Source organism: Macadamia integrifolia, unplaced genomic scaffold, assembly GCF_013358625.1.
Source record: "Macadamia integrifolia cultivar HAES 741 unplaced genomic scaffold, SCU_Mint_v3 scaffold704, whole genome shotgun sequence".
Lineage (NCBI taxonomy): Eukaryota > Viridiplantae > Streptophyta > Magnoliopsida > Proteales > Proteaceae > Macadamia > Macadamia integrifolia.
This window is the reverse complement of record NW_024870517.1, coordinates 128,648-145,919: the sequence shown is the minus strand read 5'-3', so window position 1 is coordinate 145,919 and position 17,272 is coordinate 128,648. Positions and strand designations below refer to the sequence as shown.

The following is a 17,272-nucleotide window of genomic DNA, read 5'->3' as shown; positions in this document are numbered from 1 at the left end:
CCACTGCCCTAAAATTCCAAATCCAAATTACTGGTGTTCCCCAGAATGTTATTGCTAAGGCTGCCACTTTGCACTATCAGATGGCTTATCGCTTGCAAAATCATGCATTTGATCTTCTCACAGGCCATTCTGAAGATGCGTTGTTCATCACCATGGACTCTAACCAAGTCCCTTGCTGTACCTATGTCCCACAACAAATATCCAAAAACAAACTCCTTCGTCTCCTTCCCTCTTCTTAGGTTACAGCTTATGAACAACAAGTCTCAGCCTCTCAACCACAGGCCCCTCCAGAACCAGTTCAGTCTACAGATCCTGAATATATCACCCATTCAAATGGAGAGGTCGAAATCCGTTTTCCTCCTCCCAGACCCCGTCCTTGTCCTTTTCCAACCTCCTTTGGTATGATCTAAGAAAAAATCCCTATCAAATCTTTTGATTCTCAGGGTGATCTGATTTACTTCTTCCAAGATCCAGTTACTGGTCATAAATACTTCGACCTCTGTGACTGTGATGATTGTCTATAGGACTCTGATGATGATTTCCCTCCTTCTCTTCTTTCTTCTAAACGAAAGTCTACACAAAAACAGTTACAAGAACGATATGAGGCAGGAGATTCCTCTGTTGGTCCCCTCAGTGATGAATCCAGATACCCTTCTTTGTCAAGTATGAAAATCCCAAGGTTTCTTCTAGACCTTTTCCCTCTACTTGCAAACCTCCTCCACAACCCAATTTTCCCCCTCCAATTTCTCCCTGTTGTATGTATACTCCAGGTTCTACTTCTTCTTCTCCCCTTAAACCATTTTCTGGACTCCATGATTCTGGTCCAAATTTTCATGGTATCCGTCAAATCTGGAAGGTCAAACCATCAGTTCAAGCCACGGGTCGATCTGAACCAATCTCTCCTGCTAAAGCAACTTTAAATTGGTAGGCAGAAAATGCCACTGTCCAGAACCAGTACCTTGAGCATATTTTGGCCCAGACTCAACAAACTCAAGGCACTATGACCCATCAGTAAGTTACACAAGTTGCAGTTGTCTGTAAGGGCCAAGAGCTAAACACCATTCCCTGAGTTTTCCTTGGAGTCTTGCAACAAACTTAGACAGGACAGTGACAGTTGAGGCTCCTTCATGAAGTAGTTCAGCATTAATCCATGCATGAAAATCTATAATTCGGGATGCCCATTTAGGAACAGGAATATCATTGAGGGTAAAAAATTGCTTGGGGTCCTGGTTTTGATATAGGGTAAAAGGTGTGGGTGGGACAGGGGGTGGTCTAGGTGTATCCTCAGGATTCTGGATTTCAGGATCATCATCCATTTCAGAAACATGAGGATCAGCAGGTTATGGTCCTTCATTCATGAAAGAAGGAAGGGGCTCTGGGATAGCAAGGTTGGTGAGAAACTCAAATAAAGTATTTTCTGAGGGGGAAATGATGGTATGGATAGATTTAGGAGGAGTAGTGGACACAGAGGTAGGTGATGGAGAAGTGAGAGAACTGGCTAATGGAGTTATCATATGTGGTACAGGGGGTGGTGGTGCAGGATATGGGACAGGCATAGGATAAGGGGTAAATGGAGGTGGTGCTGGTAGGGCATTTGTAAATTCATCTTCATAATCATTGAGATCCATAAGGGTAGCAGTGGATGCCTATGCTGGTGGGAGTCTACTGCGAGCACGGCCTCTAACTGCTCGTGTTCTTTTGGGAAGAGCACGTTGTTGTCATTGAAGTTCTTTTAATTCTTTAGTAGAAAAAGTCCTTGGAGAAGAGACGACAACTGGTGCAGGAGAGGCATACATAGCAATAGGAGCTTGAGGAACAAAGCTAGGAACTGTTACTGGAAGTGGTTGTTGTTGCCTGTGATGAGAGGAGGCAAAAGAAGGAGGCTGTGATTGTTGCATTTGTTGAATTTGAGCTTCAAGATACCTTAGATGCTTTTCCTTTTGGCCAATAAGGGCAAAGGATGTAGAGGTATCAGCAACACTAGAAGCAATTCTAGTAAGTTCCGTGTGGACCTGATCAAAATAGATGATGCCAAAATAGATGGAGCATGCTCGTTTGTTGTAGAACATCATTATCATTATTTGAGCAATTTAAATAATCATATGAAAATCCTACACATGAGATCAGTTCTATAATAATTAAAAATTCTCAAAATAAAAGTCAACCATCCCTCACCTTAATAGTGTCTGTCAAATTATGTTCCAAGTATGTCGATCAGTTGTTCAACTCACTACCGGCCTCAAGTACGTGAGCATCTTTGTCCTAGGCAAAAAGGTAACCAAACATCAATACATGTCGAGAATATTGAAAGGGGCCCACAAGGGTTACCCCTAAAGGATAGATGTACTGTCAATTCTTGACAGTCCAGAGTGTCACCAGATTCAGTCAATAGAAACAGGGTTAGAATCCATCGGATTCATCAGATGTGAATCCAGTGGCCCGGGTAGAGAGCTCCTAAAGCTCAGACACTTCATCAAAAATAGCCACCGAATCCTGTCCCAGTGTTTTTAGTGGAAACACAGAAATGGCCCATGGGTTTTGGGGCTTTCTGGCTCGGGTCCAATCATCGGGGTTTGTTCAGTGGAGTTTGTAAGGGGTGTTCTTAGCATCATTTCAAGCCAAAGAAATTCTGATTCCATCGGGCCATTTGGGAGATACATCAATCGAACGATCAAAACCCTAGATGGTCATTTGGTCACAAGTGTGGCCAGAGTTCACCGAACTTGGTTTGAGCTCGGCAATCACACCGGGGAGGTGAAATGATCATTCCCCGATCTCTGGGAGGTGCCAGAGTCAATATTCACCTCTTGTACAACTACCCTAGGTCAAAATAAAGAGAGAGAATGTAGTAGGAGAATTGGAACCTACCTCCGGCAAGGATTCTGGCAACAATGCGATAACTGGTAAACAAGGTGAGCTCTAAACTCCTTCTGGTCCAAGTAGGTTAATCCGACCTTTGGGACACATGCGCCCATCTCCTTGGACTCATAAGAAACACAAGTCACGGGAAAATTTTGGGAGTGTATGTGTATTCATCCTGGGTTGTTCCCAATGTGGGAGGAGGGGTCCATGAGCTTCGAAACTGTTCAGCAGCCCAGGTGGCCACCGGATTCAGGCTTAGGTGCTTCTGGTGGCATATTTTTGGTGGTCAAGATAGTTTGCAAACTGTCTTGACTACTTGCTGTCCACCCATTAGTCTTGTATAAGTAGTTACTCTAGGATGTGTTTATGGTTTTCTGACAGTCGGGATTTGGGTGTGGGATGTTGGGTCACTTACCATCTGGGATCGGAAGGTCTGAATCCCCTCTAGTTGGAATGACAAGCAATACACAAGTATGTGGGGTCATCTCTCCTGCATCTACAATGGGCAACGGTAAGCCAAAACCTGGTGGTACATTCCAATTCTGGTCCAAGTCCTATCACAACAATTCAAATTAGATCGGGTCAGGACATGGGTGTAACATTCCCCCCACCTTACAAGAATTTCATCCTTAACATTGAACGCACCTGGTAAATTGAACAATCCAGGGTATTGCTTCTTCATTTCATCTTCTCGCTTCCAGGATGCTTCCTATTCTGGGTGATTCATCCATTTCACCTTGACAAAGGAAATGGTGCAGTTGCAGAGAAAATGGTCCTTCTGGTCAACAAGTTTCTCCAGATACTCTATATAGAAAAAATCCTCGTCCAACTCATGTGGTATGTAAGTCAAGACGTGAGTGGGGTCAGGAATCTACTTCCTCAGCATGGATATATAGAAGACGTTATGTGTAGCCTTCAACTCTAGTGGTAAAGCTATCCTACAAATGACCAGTCCAATCCTTTCCAGCACATCATACGATCCCATAAATCTAGGACTCAGCTTTCCCTTCTTATCAAAATGCATCACCCCTTTGACTGGGGAGATCCACAAGAATACCATGTCTCCAACCCCAAACTCCATATGCTTCCTCCAGACATCTGCATAACTCTTCTGTCTGGACTGAGTTACCTTGATTCTTTCTCTGATCACATTCACCTTCTCACTAGTGGCATGTATCAAATCCGAACCTAGAATGTGTCGTTTACCAACTTTGTCCTAATACAAGGGAGTTTGGCATTTCCTACCATATTGTGCCTTGAACGGAGACATACCGATGGTGGCTTGGTAATTGTTGTTGTAGGAAGACTCAATAAGAGAGATGTACTCATCCTAACTATAACTCATGTCTGAGGCACATGCTCAAAGTAGGTCCTCTAAGGTCTGGATGGTCCTCTCCGATTGTCCATCTGTTTGTGGGTGAAATACCATGCTGAAATTCAATTATATGCCCATAGCCTTCTACACACATGCCCAGAACTTGGAAGTGAATCTAGGATCTTGATCAGAGATGATGCTAGCTGGTATACCATGCAACTAGATGATGTTGTCAATGTACAACTTGGCCAACTTGTCCATGGAGAAAGTGACCTTAATTGGGATGAAGTGAGCTACCTTGGTCAATCGGTCCACCACTACCCAAATAGCATCCATACCCTTGCTGGTGTCGAGTAACCCAGTGACGAAGTCCATGGTAATATTTTTTCCATTTTTACTTCGGAATAGGTAATGATTGTAGTAAGCCATGGGGTCTTTGTCTTTCATCACTGACCTACTAGTATGTGAGGCACCTTGCAATATGTGTGACCACATCATTCTTCATTCCTTTCCACTAGTAGGAACCTTTTAGATCCTTATACATTTTAGTGTTGTTGAGGCGAATGGAGTATAGAGAGCTGTGTGCCTCTATCAAAATAGTATCTCTCAGGTCACCATCACTAGGAACACACAACCTTCCTTTGAACTTAAGAATCCCCCTTTCAGTTAAGGAGAAATTTGGGTCCTTCTAGTTCCCTTCCTTACAATCAGCTATCAATTTTTGTAACTCTACATCAGTTTCTTGAGCTGCAGTAATTTTGTCCACTAGACTAGGTTGTACCACTAATGCCAATAGTGACAAAGTGACACCTTCCACTAGTAGTTCCAAATCTAGCCTTCTGGCCTCTTCTATGAGATGCGCATTGGTGGTTAGTGATGTAAGAGTCAGTGACTGAGATTTTTGACTAAGTGCATCAGCTACCACATTGGCCTTCCCTGGGTGATAGTGGATAGTACAGTCACAATCTTTCATCAACTCCAACCAATGTCTCTGTCTCATATTGAGCTCCTTTTGGGTGAAGAAATACTTGAGGCTCTTATGATCACTGTATATCTCACTCTTCTCACTATACAAATAATGTCTCCAGATTTTCAAGGCAAAAATTATTGTTGTCAATTCTAGGTCATGGTTGGGGTAGTTTTTCTCATAGTCCTTCAACTGGTGGGATGCATAGGCAATGACCTTCCCATGCTACATCAACACATAACCCAAACCCAGCTTGGAAGCGTCACTATACACAACCATACCACCTGTGCCGGTTGGAATAGTTAAAATTGGAGCTAATACCAACCTTTGCCTTAGCTTCTTGAAGCTCTTCTCACAAGCATCAGACCACTCAAATTTCACACCCTTACATGTGAGTCGGGTCATTGGTGCAAAAATGAGGGAGAAGTTCTCAATAAACCTTCTGTAGTAGCCTGCCAATCCTAGAAAACTACAAATGTCTACCACATTTTTGGGGGTGTCCCACTCTAGAACTGCCTTCACCTTGCCTGGGTCAACCTCTATACCCTTGATGAGCACATTTATGTGTGAAATCTAGGGTAGTAAAACATATATTTTACATATTTAGAATGGAGCTACCTTGGGTTTTACTCTCTTTTTGCAGGCTTTATATTTTCAAGGCCTTAAGGACTATCGGGCGCTATATCTTCAATTTTACACGTAAAGAGGTCCTATTTCTTTCCATGGTTGCGAAGAGGATGAAATTCTGAGCAAGATGGACGTGTTCAATTAAAAGTACACATTCGTTTGGTCACCCGTACAAATGATTATTCTTTTCGGGTCAGAAAAAGAATAATGGATCAGAACTGAACCGAGATGCAGAACCAGCCCGTTTGCAATTGTCCCAGAGGTACAAGGAATACTCCAAATGCCAACAAGGATCGATGGACCACATCTTTAAGTGATTAAAGATTTGTTTTTGGTAACAACAACTACCTAGCGTAGTTGGTGAGCTATGGTGTACAAAATTCTCTTGCTCACCAAGAGGTCTCAAGTTCGAATCTTATGGTTGTTTTTTTTAGAAGATTTTGTTGAAGATTTCCTGTTTTTCACTCACTTAAAGCACTAAGGGCATGGAGGGGATTTCCACATCAAATTAGAAGCAAGGAAAATCGTGGAAGCAAGAAGAGAAGAAAAAAAAAGGAAAGAGAAAAAAAGGGGAGAAATAAAGATTGTCCAAATCTTCTCTCTCCTCCACATCATCATCCACCAAAAGATTGTCCAAATCACATAAAGCAAGAAGGAAGAAAATCGTCCCTAGGAGAGAGAAAAAAGAAGAAAAATAAATTAGAAAAAATAAGGAAAGAAAATAAGAAAAAAATTATAGGAAATTTATTTCTCTCTTCTCTCTCCTCCACCTTAGCATTTTTGGTCTCAAAAGATCTCACAATCAATTGTGGGTTTCTCTCTTTTAGGAAAGAGAAAATTATTAACCTACCTCCCCATTCCCTATAAATACAACTCATGTAAGAGGAGGGGAGACAATTCATTCTTCTTCTAGTTTTTTTTAGTTGCTCTCTCTCTCCCTCTCTCACTCTTTGGTTTTAGTTCTTCTCTATTTTTGCTTTAATCACTTTTGTAATAGTTTTTTTTATGTCAATTAATGCAAGCACTCTTTTATTTTTATTCAGTTCTTTTTATGTTTATGATTTATGCAATTGAGTTGTAATTTTTTAAGTTATAGTTCTAGGCTTAGATCTAGGTGACAAGATCACGAGCCGTGGAGCAATTTTTTTTCAAGTTCAAGCATTGATTCAAGTAAGTAGGCTCCTTCAGTAGTCTTCTCTCCCCCCTCTCATTCCCTCTTCTGACTACCCTTTCTTTCTTAATTTAGGATTTTTATTTTCAGTTGTTACATTATTGCTATCCCTCTGCCCCAAGGTTCATGGCTAGTGTATGTGTTGGTTTTGCCCCTCCTAGCCATAGAACCATCAATTTATTGTTTTTATTTTAATTGTCTCCCTTTCCCTAAAGCCAAGTAGAGTAACCCTTGTAAGAGTGACTCTCTGGTCAAGTAGGGAAGCTCATATTATGATGCATCCCTCGGGCTAAGTAGAGAAACCTACTTGTGAGTCTCTCTCTAGCTTTAACCCCTTTCTTTTACTTTATTTTTATTTCAGAATTTTTTTTCTTTATTTATTATTATTATTATTATTTTTTAATTGCGTGGGTTGTTTATTTTTAGTTATTTATTTAATTTTAATTGCGTGGCTTGCGTCTTTAAATTCTTAGATGACGAATGGTTAGGACGTTATTTTAGATACGTTATTTTTAGGACGGTAATTAGAATTAGATCACAACCATTAATCAGTTCACTTTCGCATTATTAAAAGAAATAAAAAATAAAGTGGCTGCTCTCCCTGTGTTCGACCCGTAGCTACACTGATCCGTACGCTTGCGGTTACATTTTAAATCTCAAACAAGTTTTTGGCGCCGTTGCCGGGGAGACAGTTCCATGTTATTTTTCACTTTCTTTTGGTAAATCGGAGTGCTTTGTTTGCTTTGTTTTATATTTTTCCTTTTCTTTTATTGAATTCCTGAGAAGAACAACTTGCAATAATAGTTGTATCAGTGGAGGTCGCCATGCCTCACAGTATGATAAAGACAGGTTTCGCCCTGTAGCAGTACCTCAGGAATTGACCTGAGCAACCCCGGATCCCTGCCGGTAAGCTCCCAAAAAGCAAAAAAATAAAAAAAAAAAAATAAAAAAAAATCAAAAAAATAATAATAAAAAAAAAGTTTTGCTATCCATTCTTTTGTGCTTGTCTTACTTTAGTTGTGGGTAGTTTTTCTGTTGCATGAGTGTTAAGTGGGTACGTAATACTAAGAATCGGTTAGAAAGAAGAGATCCAACAAGTAGTGACCCTATACGTTTGCTCTCTTTAAAACCCTTCAATATGGGAGACCAACAGCAAAACCCTTCGCCTAAATCTCTGAAAGATAGGTTCTACCCTGCTAGAATAGCCCAACCTTCCTGCATAGTTCTACCACAAGCCCAGGGCAATAATTTTGAACTCAAATCTCAATACATCACTATGTTGCCCCACTTCCATGGGTTGACCTTTGAGGATGCATACCTATTTATAAGGGAATTTGAAGAGGTATGTGTTCTAATTAAGACCCAACAGCTTTCTGATGATGCTGTTAAGCTTAGGTTTATCACTTTTGCATTGAAAGACCAAGCTAAGAAGTGGTTGTATGGGTTACCCACAAATTCCATAACCTCATGGGAACAGTTCACAGTTGTCTTCCTTAAGAAGTTTTTCCCAACTCACAAGACCAATAAGCTTAGAAGTGATATCCTTCAGTTTAGGCAAAAGCCTAGTGAGTCATTTTCCAAACTTATAGAGAGATTCAAGGATCTACTCCAAGAATGCCCTCACCATGGCCTAGACCTATGGCATTTATGTCAAATAATTTATGAGGGTATTGATTACCCAACTAAACAAATGATAGAGTCTATGTGCCCTGAGGGATTCACATCCTTTACAGATGAAGGAAAGGCATGGGAATTTTTACTTGACTTAGCTGACAAAACCCGTGAGTGGGAATCAACCCAAGAGAGTGAAAGAACCATAGGAGGAAAAGGATATTTTGTGGATGGGATAGTAGCCAAGGAAGCCCATTTGGATAGCCTAATCAAGAGGATTGAGGCTATTGTTCCTAGAGAGCCATCATCAGTCAATTTGGTTAAGATTTGTGCTTGGTGCCAGTCCCCTGGACATGTCATAGAAGAATGCCCTAACACCTCTGGGGGCACTTCTAATGATAGTGTTAATGCCTTATACCAGAATAATCCATATAGTAACACATACAATTCAGGATGGAGAAATCACCCAAATTTCTCTTGGAATCAGGGCAACCAAGCAGGACCTTCCAATTTCTATAATCAAGGTCAACCTGGACCCCAAAGGCCTCCCTTTGCACAACAATCTTTTTCTCAAAATACTTTTCCTAGGTCAAATGTAGGACCTCAGGCGAGTTTTCCTAGGGCCCCTCTTCTATCATCTTATCAGCAACCCCCTGGGTTTACCAACACTGGAGAGGCAAGTAGAATAAGTGACTTGGAAAAAAATATGGCCCTCCTCATGACAAGCCATCAAAATCTTACGAGAGAACTTACCCAAGTTGTCTCAATTATGCGTGAGAGGGAGAAGGGAACTTTACCCAGTCAACCAGAGCCTAACCCTAGGCATCATCAGCCTGTTAGTTTACAAGGACCAACTAATGCACCACTGAATATAGTACAAGGTCAGACTCAACAAGGGCCCTCTAACCAATGTAATGTTGTTTATGCCCTTAGGAGTGGTAGAGAGTACCTACAGAGCGTTCCTAAATCTTCCCCATCTATTACTCCTGTTAACTCTTCTTCAGTTGAGGACATCTCCTTCAGTTGAGGACACACCAGATCCCTGCCTATGCAAAGGTACTAAAAGATTTGTGTACTCACAAACGTATCACTAGTGTGCCCAAAAAGGCGTTCTTGGCAGGTAACATTAGTTCCATAATTACTCAGCCCATAGCAGCAAAGTATAAGGATCCAGGGAGCCCTACCATATCTTGTGTCATAGGCAACACCTATATTGAGCATGCCTTACTTGACCTTGGCGCAAGTGTGAATCTTTTACCTTACCATGTGTACAAACAATTAGGATTAGGAGAATTGAAAGCCACTGGAACTACTCTTCAGTTGGCAGATAGGTCTGTTAAGATTCCTAAAGGGATGGTTGAGGATGTCTTACTAAAGGTGGGGGAATTTATTTTCCCTGTTGATTTCATTGTGTTAGATACTAAGCCCTTCTCAACCAAGGATGAGATCCCAACAATTCTAGGAAGACCATTCTTGGCTACCAGTAATGCATTAATCAATTGCCGGAATGGTTTCCTAAGATTATCTTTTGGTAACCAAACTGTTGAGTTTAACATGTTTAGGATTGGCAAGCAACCACATATGGAAGAAGAGATCAATATGCTTGAGGATTTTTTGGATTTTTCTGATGATTTAGTTACCAACTTTGATATTGATTTTGATTCAGAATTCCAAGAGTGTATGGATGAGTTGGATGATGATAGTGAAAATTTCTTTTCTGAAGTCTTGAGTCTTCACACACTTGTGGAGCCCTTAGGACCCCTTTCCAATTCCATTCCCAAACCTTCCATAGTTGAGCCCCCTAAGCTAGATCTTAAGGAGTTGCCATCTAATTTGAGATATGCTTTCCTAGGGCCTGACCAGACTCTTCCTGTAATAATTTCTTCAAATTTGACTTCTAGCCAGGAAGAGGAGTTACTTAAAGTGTTAAAAGATAATAAGGAAGCCCTAGGTTGGACCATGGCTGATATCAAGGGTATAAGCCCTTCTATTGTGCAACATCATATACATCTTATGGAGGATTCCAAACCATCCACGGAACCCCAAAGAAGAGCTAACCCAGTGATGATGGAAGCTATTAAGAAAGAGATCCTAAAGTGCTTGGATCATGGAATAATTTATCCTATTTCTGACAGCCAATGGGTAAGCCCAGTTCACGTAGTGCCTAAGAAGTCTGGTATGACTGTAGTTCCTAATGCCAATAATGAGTTGATCCCTACCCGTGTCCAAACAGGATGGCGAGTGTGCATTGACTACAGGAAGTTAAATGCGGCAACCTGGAAGGACCACTTCCCATTGCCATTCATTGACCAGATGTTAGAGAGGTTAGCTGGACATGAATACTATTGCTTTCTTGATGGATATTCCGGCTATAACCAAATCCCAATTGCTTTAGAGGACCAACATAAGACCACTTTTACATGCCCATATGGAACATTTGCTTACAGGCGTATGCCCTTTGGGCTTTGCAATGCCCCTGCTACGTTCCAACGATGCATGATGAGCATTTTTTCTGACATGGTCGAAAAATTCTTAGAAGTATTTATGGATGACTTTTCAATTCATGGGAATTCCTATTCTGAATGTCTTCATCATCTTTCCCTAGTTTTGAAAAGGTGCATATCTAAGAATTTGGTTTTGAATTGGGAGAAATGCCATTTTATGGTTAAATCTGGTATTGTTTTAGGCCATGTAATATCCAAGGAGGGAATTAAGGTAGATAGAGCCAAAGTGGATTTAATTGATAATTTACCACCTCCTCAATCTGTTAAGGATGTTCGGTCTTTTCTAGGGCATGCAGGCTTCTACAGAAGGTTTATTAAGAACTTTAGTCAGTTAGCCCGACCTCTCACCTCATTACTTGTCAAAGATCAGACTTTTGAGTTTTCCAAAGAGTGCCTAGAATCCTTCAAGCAACTTAAGAAGGAGTTGACCAATGCACCCATTGTTCAACCACCTGTTTGGACTGAACCTTTTGAACTGATGTGTGATGCTTCAGATTTTGCCATAGGAGCAGTTTTAGGTCAAAGGATTAATAAGTTACCCACTGTCATTTACTATGCTAGTAGGACCTTAAATGATGCACAACTCAATTATACAACCACTGAAAAAGAATTTTTAGCTGTTGTGTTTGCATTAGAAAAGTTTCGGTCTTACTTAGTTGGTTCACATGTGGTGGTGTATACTGATCATTCTGCTCTCAGATACCTAGTTCAGAAGAAGGATGCCAAAGCCCGTCTCATTAGGTGGGTTTTACTTTTGCAAGAGTTTGATTTAGAAATTAGGGATAAGAAAGGAGTTGAAAACCTAGTTGCAGACCATTTATCCCGGCTTCCCAATTCCTTGACTGTTGATTCTCCAGTCAACGAGAACTTTCCAGATGAACAATTATTTGCAATGTCCAGTGAACCATGGTTTGCTGACATTGTCAACTTCTTAGTTTCAGGTGTGACTCCGGATCACTGGTCCACCCAAGATAAGTATAGGTTTCATTCCCAAGTTAAGCACTTTTTCTGGGATGATCCTTATTTGTTTAAGATATGTCCAGATCAGATTATCCGACGATGTGTTCCTGATCATGAGCAACATTCCATTCTCTCTTTTTGTCATGATCATGCATGTGGTGGACACTTTGGACCTAAGAAGACTGCCGCAAAGGTTCTCCAATGCGGATTTTATTGGCCCACTCTTTTTAGAGATGCTTTTGATTTTTGCAAGGCTTGCCCTTCCTGCCAGTCTTTTGGCCGTATCAATAAAAGGAACATGATGCCCCTCAACCCTATTTTGGTAGTTGAGATCTTTGATGTATGGGGCATCGATTTTATGGGACCATTCCCTAATTCCTTTGGGAATTTGTACATACTTTTGGCCGTTGATTATGTTTCTAAATGGATAGAGGCCATACCTTGTAAATCTAATGACCACAAAGTGGTGGTCCAGTTTCTCAAAGAGAACATTTTTTCCCGCTTTGGTGCACCACGTGCAATAATTAGTGATAGGGGTACTCATTTTTGTAATCGGCCTTTTGAGGCCCTAATGAAAAAGTATGGGATCACCCATAAGTTATCTACCCCTTATCACCCCCAAACTAGTGGCCAAGTGGAGGTGTCTAATAGGCAGATCAAACAAATCTTGGAGAAAACTGTTAATCCCAACCGTAAGGATTGGTCCCTTAGGCTCATTGATGCCTTGTGGGCCCATCGGACTGCATTCAAGACCGACCTTGGTCAGTCTCCCTACCGTTTGGTGTATGGGAAAGCTTGTCACTTACCAGTTGAGTTGGAGCATAAGGCCTTTTGGGCCATTAAGAAGCTTAACTTTGATTTGTCTGATGCGGGAATTCATCGTAGGCTCCAACTATCTGAGTTGGAGGAACTTAGGAATGAAGCCTATGAAAGTTCTAGAATTTACAAGGAAAAGACCAAAGCTTTCCATGATAAACACATTCTGCGTAAATCTTTTACAATTGGTGATAAGGTCTTATTGTACAACTCTCGATTGCATCTTTTTCCTGGTAAGCTTAGATCCCGATGGGATGGCCCATTTATTGTTCATAATGTATATCCCCATGGGGCTGTGGAGATTTTGAATCCAGGAACAGGGGTAATTTCGAAGGTTAATGGTCAGCGTTTGAAACCGTTCCTCGAGTTTCCTACTACTAGTAGTGAAGAGGTCATGGATCTCCATGAACCTCTTTACACTGATGACTAACTTTTAATCAGGTATGACCCCCTTGCATTGTCTTTGCTTTTAATTTCTTTCCATGCATTGAGGACATTGCATGACTTAAGTGTGGGGGAGGGAAACCAGTTTTTGTTTTATTTCACTTTATTTTGTTTGTTTTTCTTTTTATTTTTGAGCTTGCTAAAGATGAAGTCCTACTTTGGCTTTTGGCTAATGATCATACCATTCGGTTGCTTGATGTATGAAAATAAAATTTTTGATTAAGGTACCCATTTTGAACGTATAAAAACCCTGTTGAGAAGAAAGAAACAAGCATGTGTCTTGAGATGGGACTTTCTTTTGAAAAATAAGAGACCCCTGTTTTATGGTGATGGACCATATGTAAGTCTGTGGGTTCCTTGTACTTTTGATTTGGAGTTGAGACCTTCTTTTTAATTTGGCATGGGTTGACAAATGCACAATTTTAAATGAAATGAGAAATGTGGTATAAAGAAGAATAAGAGTTGATTCCTTTGGAACTAGACAGGGCATTGCGCCTCAGGAAGCGTGGTGTCTTGATCGAAATTCCTTGGGAGGAAACTTCTGAAGTAACTCTAGCATCACTGCCTTTGTGGACATATGCAAAAAGCGAAGCTACATAGTAACTTGGGTGTCTGGTGTTTGCTCCACCATGTCATTCAAGCCAAAAGTAGTGGAGTAGAATAGAGTTTATTAAGCAGAAAAAAAAAGAGAAAAAAAATGTGCAAATGTCATTATTGCTTGGTAACATGTTTGGTCAAAAACACTCCAACGCCTTAGTCATTGGTTCCCTATTTCTTCACAAGTGGTTTTGCCTTAAGATAAGGATGTTTTGGAAGAGACGAGGTGAGTTCCAAATTAAGAAATATGCTAGTGCCTGGAATTGATAAAGGGTAATAAAAGTTCAAGTGTGGGGGTCCCTTGTAAGAGAAATTATCTTTGCTCCGGATCGGTATGAGCCTTACCTTTAGCCAAAGTTGGGATTTGTTTATTCTGAATTTTGGGTGTATATTCACTGCAAACACCCACGAGACACAACTCGTCCACTAGGGGTGACCTAGGGGTTTAAAGGCTTGTTGCACATGCTAAGTGCAACCGTGATTCCTACGAAAGTGAGTTAGTTTTTTTTGCTTTTATTCTTTTTCTTTTTGTTTTGCTCGAGGACTAGCAAAGTCTAAGTGTGGGGGAATTCTGATGAGCACATTTATGTGTGAAATCTAGGGTAGTAAAACATGCATTTTACATATTTAGAATGGAGCTACCTTGGGTTTTACTCTCTTTTTGCAGGTTTTATATTTTCAAGGCCTTAAGGACTATCGGGCGCTATATCTTCAATTTTACACGTAAAGAGGTCCTATTTCTTTTCATGGTTACGAAGAGGACGAAATTCTGAGCAAGATGGACGTGTTCAATTAAAAGTACACATTCGTTTGGTCACCCGTACAAATGATTATTCTTTTCGGGTCAGAAAAAGAATAATGGATCAGAACTGAACCGAGATGCAGAACCAGCCCGTTTGCAATTGTCCCAGAGATACAAGGAATGCTCCAAATGCCAACAAGGATCGATGGACCACATCCTTAAGTGATTAAAGATTTGTTTTTGGTAACAACAACTACCTAGTGTAGTTGGTGAGCTATGGTGTACAAAATTCCCTTGCTCACCAAGAGGTCTCAAGTTCGAATCTCATGGTTGTTTTTTTTAGAGAATTTGTTGAAGATTTTCTGCTTTTCACTCACTTAAAGCACTAAGGGCATGGAGGAGATTTCCACATCAAATTAGAAGCAAACAAAATCGTGGAAGGGTTCTTGCACAAGAAGAAAAAAATAAGAAAAAAATCGTGGAAGAAGAAGAGAAGAAACAAAAGAAAGAGAAAAAAAGGGGAGAACCAAAGATTGTCCAAATCTTCTCTCTCCTCCACATCATCACCAAATATTGTCCAAATCACACAAAGAAGAAGAAAATCGTCCCTAGGAGAGAGAAAAAGAAAAAGAAAGAAAATAAGCAAAAAAAAATTATAGGAAATTTATTTCTCTCTTCTCTCTCCTCCATCTTAGCACTTTTGGACTCAAAAGATCTCACAATCAATTGTGGGTTTCTCTCTTTTAGGAAAGAGAAAATCGTTACCCTACCTCTCCATTCCCTATAAATACAACTCATGTAAGAGGAGGAGACACAATTCATTCTTCTTCTAGTTTTTTTTTAGTTGCTCTCTCTCTCCCTCTCTCTCTTTGGTTTTAGTTCTTCTCTATTTTTGCTTTAATCACTTTTGTAATAGTTTTTTTTTTATGTCAATTAATGTAAGCACTTTTTTATTTTTATTCAGTTCTTTTTATGTTTATGATTTATGCAACTGAGTTATAATTTTGTAAGTTATAGTTCTAGGCTTAGATCTAGGTGACAAGATCACGAGCCGTGGAGCAATTTTTTTTTTCAAGTTCAAGTATTGATTCAAGTAAGTAGGCTCCTTCAGTAGTCTTCTCTCCCCCCTCTCATTCCCTCTTCTGACTACCCTTTCTTTCTTAATTTAGGATTTTTATTTTCAGTCGTTACATTATTGCTATTCCTTTCCCCCAAGGTTCATGGCTAGTGTATGTGTTGGCTTTGCCCCTCCTAGCCATAGAACCATCAATTTATTGCTTTTATTTTAATTGGCTCCCTTTCCCAAAAGCCAAGTAGAGAAACCCTTGTAAGAGTGACTCTCTGGTCAAGTAGGGAAGCTCATATTATGATGCATCCCTCGGGCTAAGTAGAGAAACCTACTTGTGAGTCTCTCTCTAGCTTTATCCCCTTTCTTTTACTTTATTTTTATTTCAGCATTTTTTCCTTTATTTATTTATTATTATTATTATTATTTTTAATTGCGTGGGTTGTTTATTTTCAGTTATTTATTTATTTAATTTTAATTGCGTGGCTTGCGTCTTTAAATTCTTAGATGACGAATGGTTAGGACGTTATTTTTAGGACGGTAATTAGAATTAGATCACAACCATTAATCAATTCACTTTCGCATTATTAAAAGAAATAAAAAATAAAGTGGCTGCTCTCCCTGTGTTCGACCCGTAGCTACACTGATTCGTACGCTTGCGGTTACATTTTAAATCTCAAACAAGTTTTTGGCGCCGTTGCCGGGGAGACAGTTCCATGTTATTTTTCACTTTCTTTTGGTAAATCGGAGTGCTTTGTTTGCTTTGTTTTATATTTTTTCTTTTTTTATTGAATTCCTGAGAAGAACAACTTGCAATAATAGTTGTATCAGTGGAGGTCGCCATGCCTCACAGTATGATAAAGACAGGTTTCGCCCTGTAGCAGTACCTCAGGAATTGACCTGAGCAACCCCGGATCCCTGCCAGTAAGCTCTCAAAAAGCAAAAAAAAATAAAAAATAAAAAATAAAAAAAAATAAAAAAGTTTTGCTATCCATTCTTTTGTGCTTGTCTTACTTTAGTTGTGGGAAGTTTTTTTGTTGCATGAGTGTTAAGTGGGTACGTAATACTAAGAATCAGTTAGAAAGAAGAGATCCAACAAGTAGTGACCCTATACGTTTGCTCTCTTTAAAACCCTTCAATATGGGAGACCAACAGCAAAACCCTTCACCTAAATCTCTGAAAGATAGGTTCTACCCTGCTAGAACAGCCCAACCTTCCTGCATAGTTCTACCACAAGCCCAGGGCAATAATTTTGAACTAAAATCTCAATACATCACTATGTTGCCCCACTTCCATGGGTTGACCTCTGAGGATGCATACCTATTTCTAAGGGAATTTGAAGAGGTATGTGTTCTAATTAAGATCCAACAGCTTTCTGATGATGTTGTTAAGCTTAGGTTTATCACTTTTGCATTGAAAGACCAAGCTAAGAAGTGGTTGTATGGGTTACCCACAAATTCCATAACCTCATGGGAACAGTTCACAGTTGTCTTCCTTAAGAAGTTTTTTCCCAACTCACAAGACCAATAAGCTTAGAAGTGATATCCTTCAGTTTAGGCAAAAGCCTAGTGAGTCATTTTCCAAACTTAT

At 40.1% G+C, this 17,272-nt stretch overlaps 1 non-coding gene and 1 pseudogene across 1 annotated transcript; one reads left to right on the top strand and one right to left on the bottom strand.

The window, feature by feature from the left end:
* The first annotated feature begins 1,431 nt into the window (after positions 1-1,431).
* The window catches only part of LOC122069759, a 26,257-nt pseudogene continuing 10,416 nt past the window's right edge, over positions 1,432-17,272 (top strand).
* On the bottom strand, positions 8,468-8,574 carry LOC122069765. The gene has a single exon (XR_006137530.1). It is a non-coding gene; the product is annotated as a small nucleolar RNA R71 (small nucleolar RNA).